Genomic DNA, 11,916 nt, shown 5'->3' with positions numbered 1-11,916 from the left:
TACTTCATGAAACAGGGTTTATGGCTGCAGAGGTCAAATTCACTGTCTGCCTGACGTCTTGTGAGATAATATAAATGGGTTGCATCACAGAATCATTTGTGGCTTTCATTCTGATCCCCACCTGCAGCATCTCACGTGCGTTCATGTCTTTGACTTTTACTTCTTAAGGATGCAGTGTTTCTTTGAAAAGCATGTTGACATGTGTTGAACACAGCAGCCAGAGCAGTGTGTCACCGGCCTTATGATTAAGTGCTAAATGTGTATTTAAAATAAATAAATGATGGCACCCGCCTTGTTTCTGTCCATCTTTGAAGGAAGTTACCCATCATCTATAGTTTCAATATCAGAGCTCCTTCCGGTGCATAAGTTTGCCAATAGCCATAGTTGCTAAATACAAGTTAACAACTTGCCCCGAACACACATTTTCTCTCACACAGAACTTGGAAGCGTAATAGTTGTTGGCAGAATCCCCTCTACAAATTAGTTTTACACTTGAACAAAGTGTGTAACAGGCAGCGCGGTGTGCTCTTGCTCTTTCTCTGTATTACAACTTGCATGCATTGTCTATACTAGAATCTGCTCCTATAAATATGTTAATAATATACCCGCCAAAGCTAAGGGAACTCATGGAACGCTAATTTGTATTGATTCATCCAATCAACTTCATCTGTCTATTTGTTATTTGCTTGTCCCCAGGAAGATTTGTCATTCTGAATAAAGTGTTTCAAAACAAATGAATGCAATATCTTTTGATGCATCTGTATGATTTCAATTTAATTCCACCATTATTATTATTTTTTTGTCATCAAGATAGTGTTACAAGAAAAAAGGAAGTGGCGGGATTTGTTTCAAATTCACAGCAGGTAGGGTGGAAGGGGGGGGGGGGGGGGGGGGGGGGGGAGTGAGAATAATTAAACACTCGTGTGAAGACGCCGGAATGGAATCAGTTATTACTAGAAAGAACTGAGGGGAGATGCAGCAGAATGAAAGATGACAGGTTCTATCCTTGTGCGTTGAATTTAAAATGAGTACAAATACACTGTGTATCACAGGTGGATATCTGATTGAATGATTTGTGTTTAAATTGGAACATTGAACAACCTCATAAAATGGCATGGGCTAAACAGGGGCTTTAAATCATATTGTTAGTACAAATTATGTAATCAGCAACATATCATGAAATGCATCTACTTCCTACTTTTCATCCAATCCAGGCCAATGAAGCCTTTGATACAATCATCCTCCCTGCAATATATGTATGAACAAACCTTTATATTCAAGGAAAAAGTGCACTTCCCTCACATACAAAGTCTCCACCAGGGGGCAGTCTGGAGCTGTGGAAAGATGACATTCACACAGATGGGCCAAGAGAAACCTCATAAGAGCAACTCTAAATTTTATAGAGGCTACAAATGAGCATGTGAGCAACCCAAATTGGGGCAAAAGTGAAATTTTGACTTGTAGGGAGAACCAAGTTGGGTGCAAGTGCTAATTATATATGCAGCTAAAAAAGAGAATATGAACAAAAGTAAAAGAGGATGCGTGAGTGGAGTTATTTGAGCCACGAGCCAATTCCTCTTTGCATGAGATGAAAAGCCAGTGCCGCAGAAGAGCGCCACACTTCCTGCCAACGTCCTCTGCATAGAAAGCAGGGAGATGAAAAGAGGTTTCACTGGCTTCAACTGGGTTCTGTAATGCAGCTCAGCGTTGACATCAAAGCCCATTACATTTGAAGAATGCCACAGCTTTTCTGTACTAAAGTGATCCATCGGCAGGGCTGACTCGCTGCTTGTGGATGACTGAGTAAGAATGACAGGCGTTTTGTAGGAGTTATTGCAAAGTGAGGTGGCTGTGTGTGCGCTCGCGTATAATTTGTATGCATGGTATTCTTATATTTCTGCCGTTAAGAGGACATGTTTCTTCACAGGGACAGGACGATGAAGAAAATCCTCGACAGAGAGGATATTTTGGCTCGTTTAAAATTTCAAGTTAGGATTAAAGTTGAAAAGTTATAGAAGTCAAGGTAAGAAGTGCTAAAAGTACATTTACATAATGTTTTGCATATAAAAACATTCTATATTCACAGGATGAGGCCGAGTAAGGAATCCTTGCACATAAGGATATGAAAATAACAGCTGATAATGGTGTAGTGTGCATGCCAGGCCTGTAACTGGCAGTGTGACTTTTCAAAACCAACACCACTTGTTTTAATGGCGTTTTAAGATAAATTACACTCTAGAACCCAAGCCCACCCAAAGGATTGTGTTTTCAGGCCTCCAAAATACCACAATAATTTTCATGAAGCCAAACTGCAACAAAACTTTACTGGTTTGTATATGAAGTGTTGCTGAGTAACGAACCTCTACTGCGCTTCAATCCTGAAATTGTGGATGCACGTATATTGTCATACAGGAGCAAACCCCGCCTTCAAATGTAGACTTATTAATCAGGAAATGTGGTAATTTCATCTGACGTAAAAAGTATTGTGTTTACTGTGCAACAAGAGAGACAAAACACAGGGCGTTAATTCAAGGATTCCAGTTAAAGCCGTTCAAACAGCTGAGGGAGATTGCAGGAAAGAGCTCAAGCTGACATGTGAGCAAGAGAGTTGCATGTGTGTGTGTGTACGCACGCGTTTGTGTTTTCCCACGGGTTGGAAGTTGATAAGTATTACTTGTTTCCGTCTTTGTTTAATCCCCTTAAGTGTGAGTATGATGATAACCCTTGAGCACACTTGTGTGACAGGGCCTCTTAGAGCCAAGGTAAACATATTGCCCCGCGCTGTCTGTTAAAAAGGAATCATAAATACTCCGGTCAGAGGATTTTCCAGAAAGATTTAGAGAGGTACAAATATACGGTAGGCTTGTGCTTTTTGACGAAAGAAACCAATGTTTCAAATTTTTGTTGAACAAAGTCTAAAATGTTAATAGTTTTTCAGTTAAATGTTTTTATCCATCCATACATCTTCCATTGCTTATAGTTATCCCAGGCCGGGCTGTGGAGGCAACAGTCTCAGCAGGGTTTTCCAGACTTCCCTCATGATTAGTTAATTGTGCTAAATGTTTTTAGCACAACTAATTATTTGTCCCTTTTCAAACATTTGATATGTCCTCCAGGCTTCTTCGATAAAGATCCAAAAAAGTCACAGTTTCTATATCTAAAGAAAATCTAACATCAGCGCTCATATTCATATGCTAATTCATGGCCATTGTTTCTCCTTCCCAATTCAACAAAAAACAGAAAAGCACTCGGCGAGTGCAGTCCTCTGCCAAGCAGCTCATTCCCCTCCTAATTAGATTCACACCGTCCACATGGTGATCTGGATTATCATCAAAAGGTTCTAAATTGTTCTTGGTATCTTTATACACCAACCATGAAAAGTAAAAGTGAATCAGAGTTGATGTGTATTTTCAACTGATTTTTGAATCCATAAATTGAGTTTTTAATGTTAAAATGTAAGATTTTTTCCTGACCTCATTCTGGATCCAATGCAGAATACATCTTTCATGATAGTGTATACCAAATATTTATGACTGTGATTTTTGGTGAGTGAAGTGAATGCATATTTTATAAGATATGAATTTTGAAAAAGCCTCCATTACAAGTAAATGGGAAAAACCCGATTTTTTTGGGGTACCCGGACAGATATCCAGATCAAACTTTAATGGGATCTAAGTTAGACCAAGAATCATCTTCAGATTTTTTAAAATCAAGATCCATCAATCAGTTTTTCAGTAATCCTGCTAACAGACAAACAGACAAACGGCGTCAAAATCACAACCTCCTTGGCAGGTGTAAAACACATTTTCTTTTGTTTTTAACAGAAAGCGTTATAAAACAATATACGATATTGAAAGCATATCAAATTTTGCATCTTCTGCAAATTTGGTTCAATAAGAAAAGTGCAAGCTGAAAGCCAGTGCAGACAATGTAAACATAAACAGTTTGTGCCTCAAAGCCATAACTACAAAACCCTAAAATGGATCGAACTAAATAACTCAAAGACCAACTCTCTTTCGTGCGTGACAATGCATTGTCACGCAGCTCTTCCAGTTATACGTTTTCTTTTTCCCATTTGACGCCATATTTTTGCGGCCTTATCTGCTTTTTTTTTATGCAGGTGGGTTTTAAGATTGCTGCTCGTGGAAGTAATTTCGGCAGCATACGAGAGCTGTGCCTCCAAATCCGTGCCGGTGTCGTCCATGCTGCAACGTTGTGTCTTCTTCCTAAACAACACTGTCTGGGAATGAGGGGGGAAGTACTTTGGAATGAGGAACAAAGAAAGGTGGTGTGTCATTCTGACTGTGTCCTCCTAATGTAACTGTTTCTAATGTGCTCAGCGACACCAGACACACCAGTGATTTGCTTGTTGTCGCAGCGAATAAGGAGCCTATCCGTTTCTATTTTAATTACATACAGGAATAGATTTCTCCTTTTCCAATGGCGTTTTCATTTAATGCTATTTATATTGGAATTTAAACGTCACCAAGAGTGAAGCGAAGACTCAACAAAATATACAGTACCAGTGGGAGGCGGTTATGGATGGATAGATATGTTTTGTATCTGTAAGCCCTCTGAAGATGCACCGAAATACATAATGGATGCACAAGATGTGCATGTCCGTAAATGCCTTTAATGTCCAACGCAAACTGGATTTAGAGATGTTGAGAACAAAATAGATTAAAATTAAGAGGTAAGACTTACAAATTTTATTGGCCAGAAATGCTCAGCTGTGTCTGCTGGGTGTGCATAAAGGCAATGTTTTACTGCCATATCAACTGGGTGCTGCATGGGTTGGCAGCTTGGTCTAATGCCCTGCCCTCAAGTAGCCAACATATAATAAAATAAAGATTGCTGCCTGAAGATGTGAAATTAAGTCATGGATAAATATACATTTTTGGTGCTGTCTTCAAAAGCTGAAACCTTCATGTGACAAGAACCTTCGAAATAGGGAAAAGCAAGTCAGGCCAAGTTCTCAGTTCAGCATAGAGAAGGCCAGAGACAGACATTTGGCTTAAATGAACAGATGACAGGAAGCTAGGAGACATACGGGAGAGATAACTATTGAATAGCTACCGTCTGAATAATGAAGGACTGTGTTAAAGATCATGTCTACTCATTCAAAATATAACGTTGGGGGTAATGATCCGAAAAAAGATTTTGAAAGAAATGAGTAAGTGAAGGAATGGGAGATGATGCAGAAGAAGCCATTGGTGGAAAGAGTAAAAAAAAAAGATAGAGGTAATCAGGGGCCAATTCAATTTGACAAATATCTTTATTTGTCAAATTTATCAGCTATTCCAATAAATGCATTGATATCAGTAAATTTCATCTCATCACCTAGTGGCCATCATTATCCCAGCAGCAAGTCATCATTGTGTCCTCATGGGAGAGCTTGCTTCACCTCGGGTCAGTTTAGGATTTAAGTTTGTTCCTGGAAGATAAGGAGATGTCTGAGTAGCAACAGCGGAAGTTCAAGCTACGGACGTGAGCACGTTTGCAGCTCAGCTTCAAGAAGGAAAGAGTTTGATGTGACATCCGAGAAAGAAAGAAAGACATTTGTTTTAATTTGATCATCATTGGTATGATCCCCTGTCAAAGTGAAGTTTAATTTGTCCACATGGAGCTTTTTAAAGGTAAAGGTCAGCACTTACATCCAAATCATTTCAAGGCATGGAAAAAAAATATGTGCTTTTCAATGAACAGATATTTTGATGAATGTGCTCTGAAGGTTTTAATCAATGACAGGAGAGAAACTTTAAATATGCACTTCTGGTTAGCAGTGAGGCTTGATTGGACTTGATTAAAATGCTAAAAAATACCCTACAGCAAAACTATCCCATTGAATTCACAAGTTCCAGGAAAGTTTTCATGCCTTTTACTGTGTATAAAAAAATAATAATAATTGTGGTGATCCTTAATGTATGAGACACAGTAATGGCTTGGGTCATCTGTCTGTGTTTGAAGTATATAGACCCACCAATAAAATATGGGAAGTTAGAGGCCTGGATGGACTCCATGAGATCTGCATGTCCCCATAGGTGTCTGCAGTGTGAAAATCCAATGGACGAGGTTTATCTTTCTTTTATTTTTAATATTAAGATTTTTTAGCATATGATGTGGGGAACTACAGTATTTCAGGGAGATCTTCAATAATATATATATTTTTCAACATCTGAGGAATATCTGTCTTTTATAGTCCCCCACAAAAAAAAAAAGATGTGGAACTGCAGCAAAGGTGCCTCACTCTGGGATGAGAGCGAAAGTGGAGGCAGCCAGTCTTTTTTTTTCTGTGTGGTGGGTGTGCACATCCCATTTCTATTTTGCATAACGGGGGGGGGGGGGTGTACATGAAAAAACTCAAAAAGACTTTAAATGGCACAGCAAAGAGGCAAAAATGAATACAATGCAGGTACAAAACACAGGAGAGGATATTCCACCATGCATGTAGTCGTATGTACATGCATGTGGCTGCAAGTGGAGGGTGACGTCGTCACACGCAGACGGCAAGTGGTTGAGCTTTGTGAGTTTGGTGTGTGTCTCTTACGAGGGATTTGCAGATGATAGCACTCCACATCGCACACTGGATTTCTGTTGTGATTGAACACATTATAAGAGGAGGCTGTCGAGAGAGCAGCATTGACAGATTGCATGAATAATTTAGGAACAAAGTGAGAGGCCTCATAGACCTCTGAATCACTACCAATGACAGCTGCCTGCACTGATTTTGGCTACTTTCTCTTATTTTAATGCATATTATTTCCATAAATTGCATCTCGAAGGTGTGTCCGGGTACAAAGCGCTGAATCTCTGACGTGCAAGCTTGGAGACTGTGGTCCGAGGGACAAGTAAAAAGACTCTGAGAAAACAAGAGAAACACTATAGCACTGTAAGATTTCAGTCCTCCCACTTGGAGCAGTCACACCTAGACACACGTCAAAGCTTTGGCTCACATCTGCAGCTAAATTGAAGGTGCAGAGGAGCTGGACGGGAGAATAGCTGGACAAAGTTACTGGATATAATAAATGGGATGTTTCAAAAATAATTCATGCTCAGACCATCAGCATTCTGAAAGGGTAGCAGGCACTATTTATTGATTTGCAGTTTTCTGTCAGATATAATTGGGCATGGTGATTAGTGGACTTGTTGATTTCACGAGGAGGAGGAGGAGGAGGAAAAGGGCAGGAGGAAAAGATGAAGGGAATGGATGTAAGAGCTGGCACAAAATGCTTTAAAGGTGCATTGCAGAGGTTCAGCATTAATCACAAACAAGGCACGCATCATCGGCGTGTCGAATCTTTTAAAACAGCACACGTCATCCCAACCTTAAATGTGTCAGCAATACATCACCTTTTGCTCAGACAAATGGGATTTTATTTTCATAATGAGGAACCGGTTGCAGTTTCAAGTGAGCTGCGCAGGCAGTAAAAGTTCAGACCACTGATTAATGCGTCACTGCATTATTAATGCCACCTTCAAACAGCAAAGCTGCTTCAGTGTCTATAACACTTTTTTTTATATATATATATTTTTTTACTGCTACTGCTATGTGGAGGCGCTGCAGATGCTTTGACTACTGACAAGAGGTTCATTAGAGGTGAGTGTCGTGTTGATGATGATGCTACAACAGTTTTGTGAGGCATCCCACCTGCGCTGAGGAGGCACGATCCCAAAATGGAAAACGGCAGAGCCCGTTCTAAAAGATATCTAACAACAGACTAATGTTTTGTTGTAATTCATCTGTGAACACTATTTCTAAACCCATGCTGTGTTTACTGTTGTTCTGCATTCATTGCTGCAGATGCTGTTTAAATCAAGATTCATTCACTAGAATTCTGTTTTAAAAGTTGACGTTTTTATTTGGGCTAATTTGTTGAAAGCCTGGGGGGCTTTATGTTTATTTACAAAGGTAGCAAACTAACTATTTATTGGCGAGTGTATTAAGAGTAAATTAAGATCTTTTAGAGATTCACAATGTCAGATATATAAACATATTTTATTGCCAAGTCCGAATCCATTCACGCATAATATAAAACAAAATGTAGAAGTTGTTTGGTGAGCAACAATCTGGGGCACTTTATTGCACCACGTTAGAACTCAAATCAAGCTGCAGGGCTCCACATATTCACTTGCGCTCACGATTAAAGAGGTTTTAAAACCCTGTCTGCAGTGCGTGTGTTTGAGTGTGAGCATCACAGAGAAGTGGGGGTGGAATATAGCAGTCAGAAAGGATTGCAGGCTGCAGCATCAACGCCTGCTGGTGTTTGACTCCCAACAACTTGCCTCAACAACAGTGACTTCAGAAGAGTCACTTCTACCAGGCAACCAAAAACAATCAAGGCACATACAACGTAAATCCCACCAGGCGATGTATAATCCCTGTTGCCTTTATTAAAGTCTGGCCTTTTTTTTTTTTTTTTAACACAGATTAAAAAATAAATAAATCACCAAATCCAATGAATTTTAAATGGCCTTTTTTTTTACACTGGAAATGATTAGAAACAGCATTTCTGTTCCCTATGTCACGCACGGAGGCACTGGCAGACAGACCTACTGTAATCTGAATTTCTACCTCACCCCCCACCCCTAAACCTCTTTCAAAGTGGAAGTTGAAGGTTTATTAGAGTTGGTGGCCTGTGATTGTGGTTTAATGAGAGAATGACTGCAGAGGGGAGATAAGACACCCGGCTCGGGCTGAGAGGTCCTTGGTGGGATTAGAACAGTCATCAAAAAAGCCATGTCTTTAAAAGTACACAATGGGACAGTGCCTCTCCTGTCATCCTCCACTCCTCTGCCCACTTATCCCCTCCATCACTCCATCTCTTCATACCTCCACCCTGACACCAGTCAGCCAATTGACAGTCCAGTGTGATGGTCCAGTCCCTGCAGGAAAATGTGACATTTCCTATGATCAATGTGTGTGTGGATTTACGGATTTACAGAGGGAGAGGGAGAGAATATGAAGATGGGAGTTGTGAGGGTTATAGAGACAAATAAATATATTTAAGAGGCCTTCAAGTGCTAATTTAATGCAAACTCATAGTCGTGAGGCATTCAGACACAAGTAGCATCATTAGTCATCGTGATTTCAGTGTCCCCGTCTTCCGATTCAGCATCGCCAATCAGCTGTTGACTTTGACATCACTTTGTAAATCAGCAGAGAGAACAAAGATCATTGAGTTTACCTAGAAATGTTACATGCTAATGTGACATTAAGGTTAATTATGTGTTTATTTTTTGCAAAGCACATGCATTGAACAAATAACTGAGAACGATGCTGTCTATATATAATTGGCTGCATATGTTAAACTGGAGGATTAAAAAAAAAATGATTCAACAGGGGAAAGATCACAGTTTATCAGAGCTCGTGAAAAAAGCTCCATGAAGATGTTTGGAGCATATAGTGCAGATCAACATACAGTATTATCACCATTTACAGCAGAAATGGTGAATATACTAAAAATGCCTGAGTTTCACATGCAGCAGATACAGACCATCCGAGGACTTAATTTGGAGTCATTGCTCTGGCCATCTGATGAATCCAAGCCCAGCGTTCATAATACGTCCATCGTTATTCTGTCTGATCTGAACATTTGTGGCAAATGCTGCATTCCGTTCAAAAGTAAACGTTGTCTTTTGTCAGCATCTTTTCACTGAACAAACATGCCTACCACTTAAAAATACCACCTGGGCTGGAGACTGAATGTAAAAGGAAGTTATACTCCATAGGATCCCCCCATGGCCAGCGGCAACAATACCAAAGTTCATTCATCCATTCATTCCCCGAAGCGCTTTGTCCTTTACCGGGTCGGGTCAGGCCACACACTGACAGACAATCATTCTCACTCACACACACACACACACTCACACCTATGAGCAATTTAGCGTGACCACTTCACCCAATTTGCATGTTTCTGGTGGTGGGAGGAAGCCGGAGAACCCGGGGAGAACCCACGCAGACACAGGGAGAACATGCAAACTCCTCACAGAAAGGCTGCAAGTCGGATTTGAACCTGTGACTTTCTTGCTCTGAGCGCCACTGTGCTGCCACACAATAAGTCCTCAAGAGCAAATCCCATCTGACCACTTCATCTGAAGGGCTCGTGTGGGAGAAAAATGATGTGAATAATATTCTGTAATTAACACGTGAGGGAGTGAAAGTTCAAGCGGCTTCTGAGAGCTTCTGCTATCATTCGACAGCAACATCCTCCAAAACTGATCCCAGACATTATATAGCTGTCTCATGACAGATAAGCTTTTTCTGTCATTAACTTCCACGGATTGAGTTATGAACACGTTGTGATTTAAAAAAAAAAACATAGGTGACACAAGCCAAACGTTCATGCAGATCAAATCAGAAAGATTGCCTTGGGGGGGCCTTTATTGCCTTAATTACAATCATTGAACAGAGACCCTGATAAGGGGACAAAACCCTGCAAACAATGGGAACATTTGAGCTCTGTTCAGCTGGAACTCTCCTTTATTTGCTGCTCTTTGAATGCTGTTTAAATCTGAAAGGTTTCACTGGTGTAGATCCGTGTGTCTACACTTCACAAGCGAGAGAGCGAGGACGGGAGAGTTAGTTTGTAACCTCCCTCTGTAGGGAGAGGGGATTATGTTTCTGTGCTGTCATGTGTTCTGACATTCACAGTGTTATTAAACCTCAATAGACTGAGCTCAGGGTTCACTGATTACGCTTACTGGGGCTCAATCCATTTACTTCACTCTGCTCGCTTGCTGAAAGCACACCTGCATGCACTGGTGGAAATGTACCTGCAAAATGCACTCATATGTGCATACAGATGCACACACATCTGGAGGGAGTATGCCTCAGTTTGAGTCAGATTATAATTTCTATAAAAGCATTAGTGTAACAACCATTACTGAAATAATGCATTTAAGGTCATGAAAAATTTGATTCATGTACCTATTAAATATGATCTTTTAAGAGAACTCTTACATTGGAAATGAGAACCAAAAAATAACCCGCTCACAGCTCCCTGTGGATCTGTGGTGTGTAAGTCTGGTGGAATACCACTGCCTCATATTGTCAAAAAAATAAATGTGAAGTAAGCATTGAATGTGGACCGACTGAGTGAAATTAAATAGAGGATATTTGCTACTCCTTGTCTTTTCATCCTATCCACTACAGGGCAATTGGGTGGGAGTCTACCTCGGTTGCTTTGATCATTGTGAAAAGTATCCCTGCTCCTTAAGCCCCCTCATCTGTCATTCTGTCTGAAGCGATGTTGGCTGCCATATATCTCACACCCACACACTCTCTCCTGATCCTTCTGTCTCTCACACTCGTTTACTACCTCCATCCATCTTACCCTCAAGGTCGTCGTCTGTTTCTGTCTGCCGAGATGGACAGATGCGAAGCAGAGGAAGAGAGGCCGAGGTCCGAGGCTTTGGCATCCCTCAACTTCAGGGAGCAACTTTCCTGTTCCCTCAACAATGAGGGAGCAAATATCTCAAACAGGGACCGTTAATCTTAAGAGTAGTTGCCTAACCAGCTCTGTTTCGTGATTGACTGTTCCTTTCAGTCGGTCCCTGGGTAACTCTCAACGCCACAACGTTATGAGAGGACCAATAAAGCTCCAGCTGGATAATAACTCATCACACCTCATACATTTTCATTTACAGAGCAATGTAACCGCGTTACAAGTAATAAATCATTGGGATGAGTGGAGCTTTTAACTGTGGGCCTTGATATGTGTACTGACCACTGAAGGGCTGCAGCAATATTTAAGAAGGTCCAGTTACAGGCCAGAAAAGGTACTGACTGTATACCAGTGCAGAGGATACTGTACGAAAAGACACACTAATTAACATTAATTTCTGAAAATTTGTCACATTTGACAGAAAAAAATATTTCAAGGTTAGTCATATATATATATACACTACCGTTCAAAA

The sequence above is a fragment of the Brachionichthys hirsutus genome, chromosome 6 (assembly GCF_040956055.1).
Source record: "Brachionichthys hirsutus isolate HB-005 chromosome 6, CSIRO-AGI_Bhir_v1, whole genome shotgun sequence".
NCBI classification, from domain to species: Eukaryota; Metazoa; Chordata; class Actinopteri; order Lophiiformes; family Brachionichthyidae; genus Brachionichthys; species Brachionichthys hirsutus.
Note: the sequence above shows the minus strand (reverse complement) of the source record.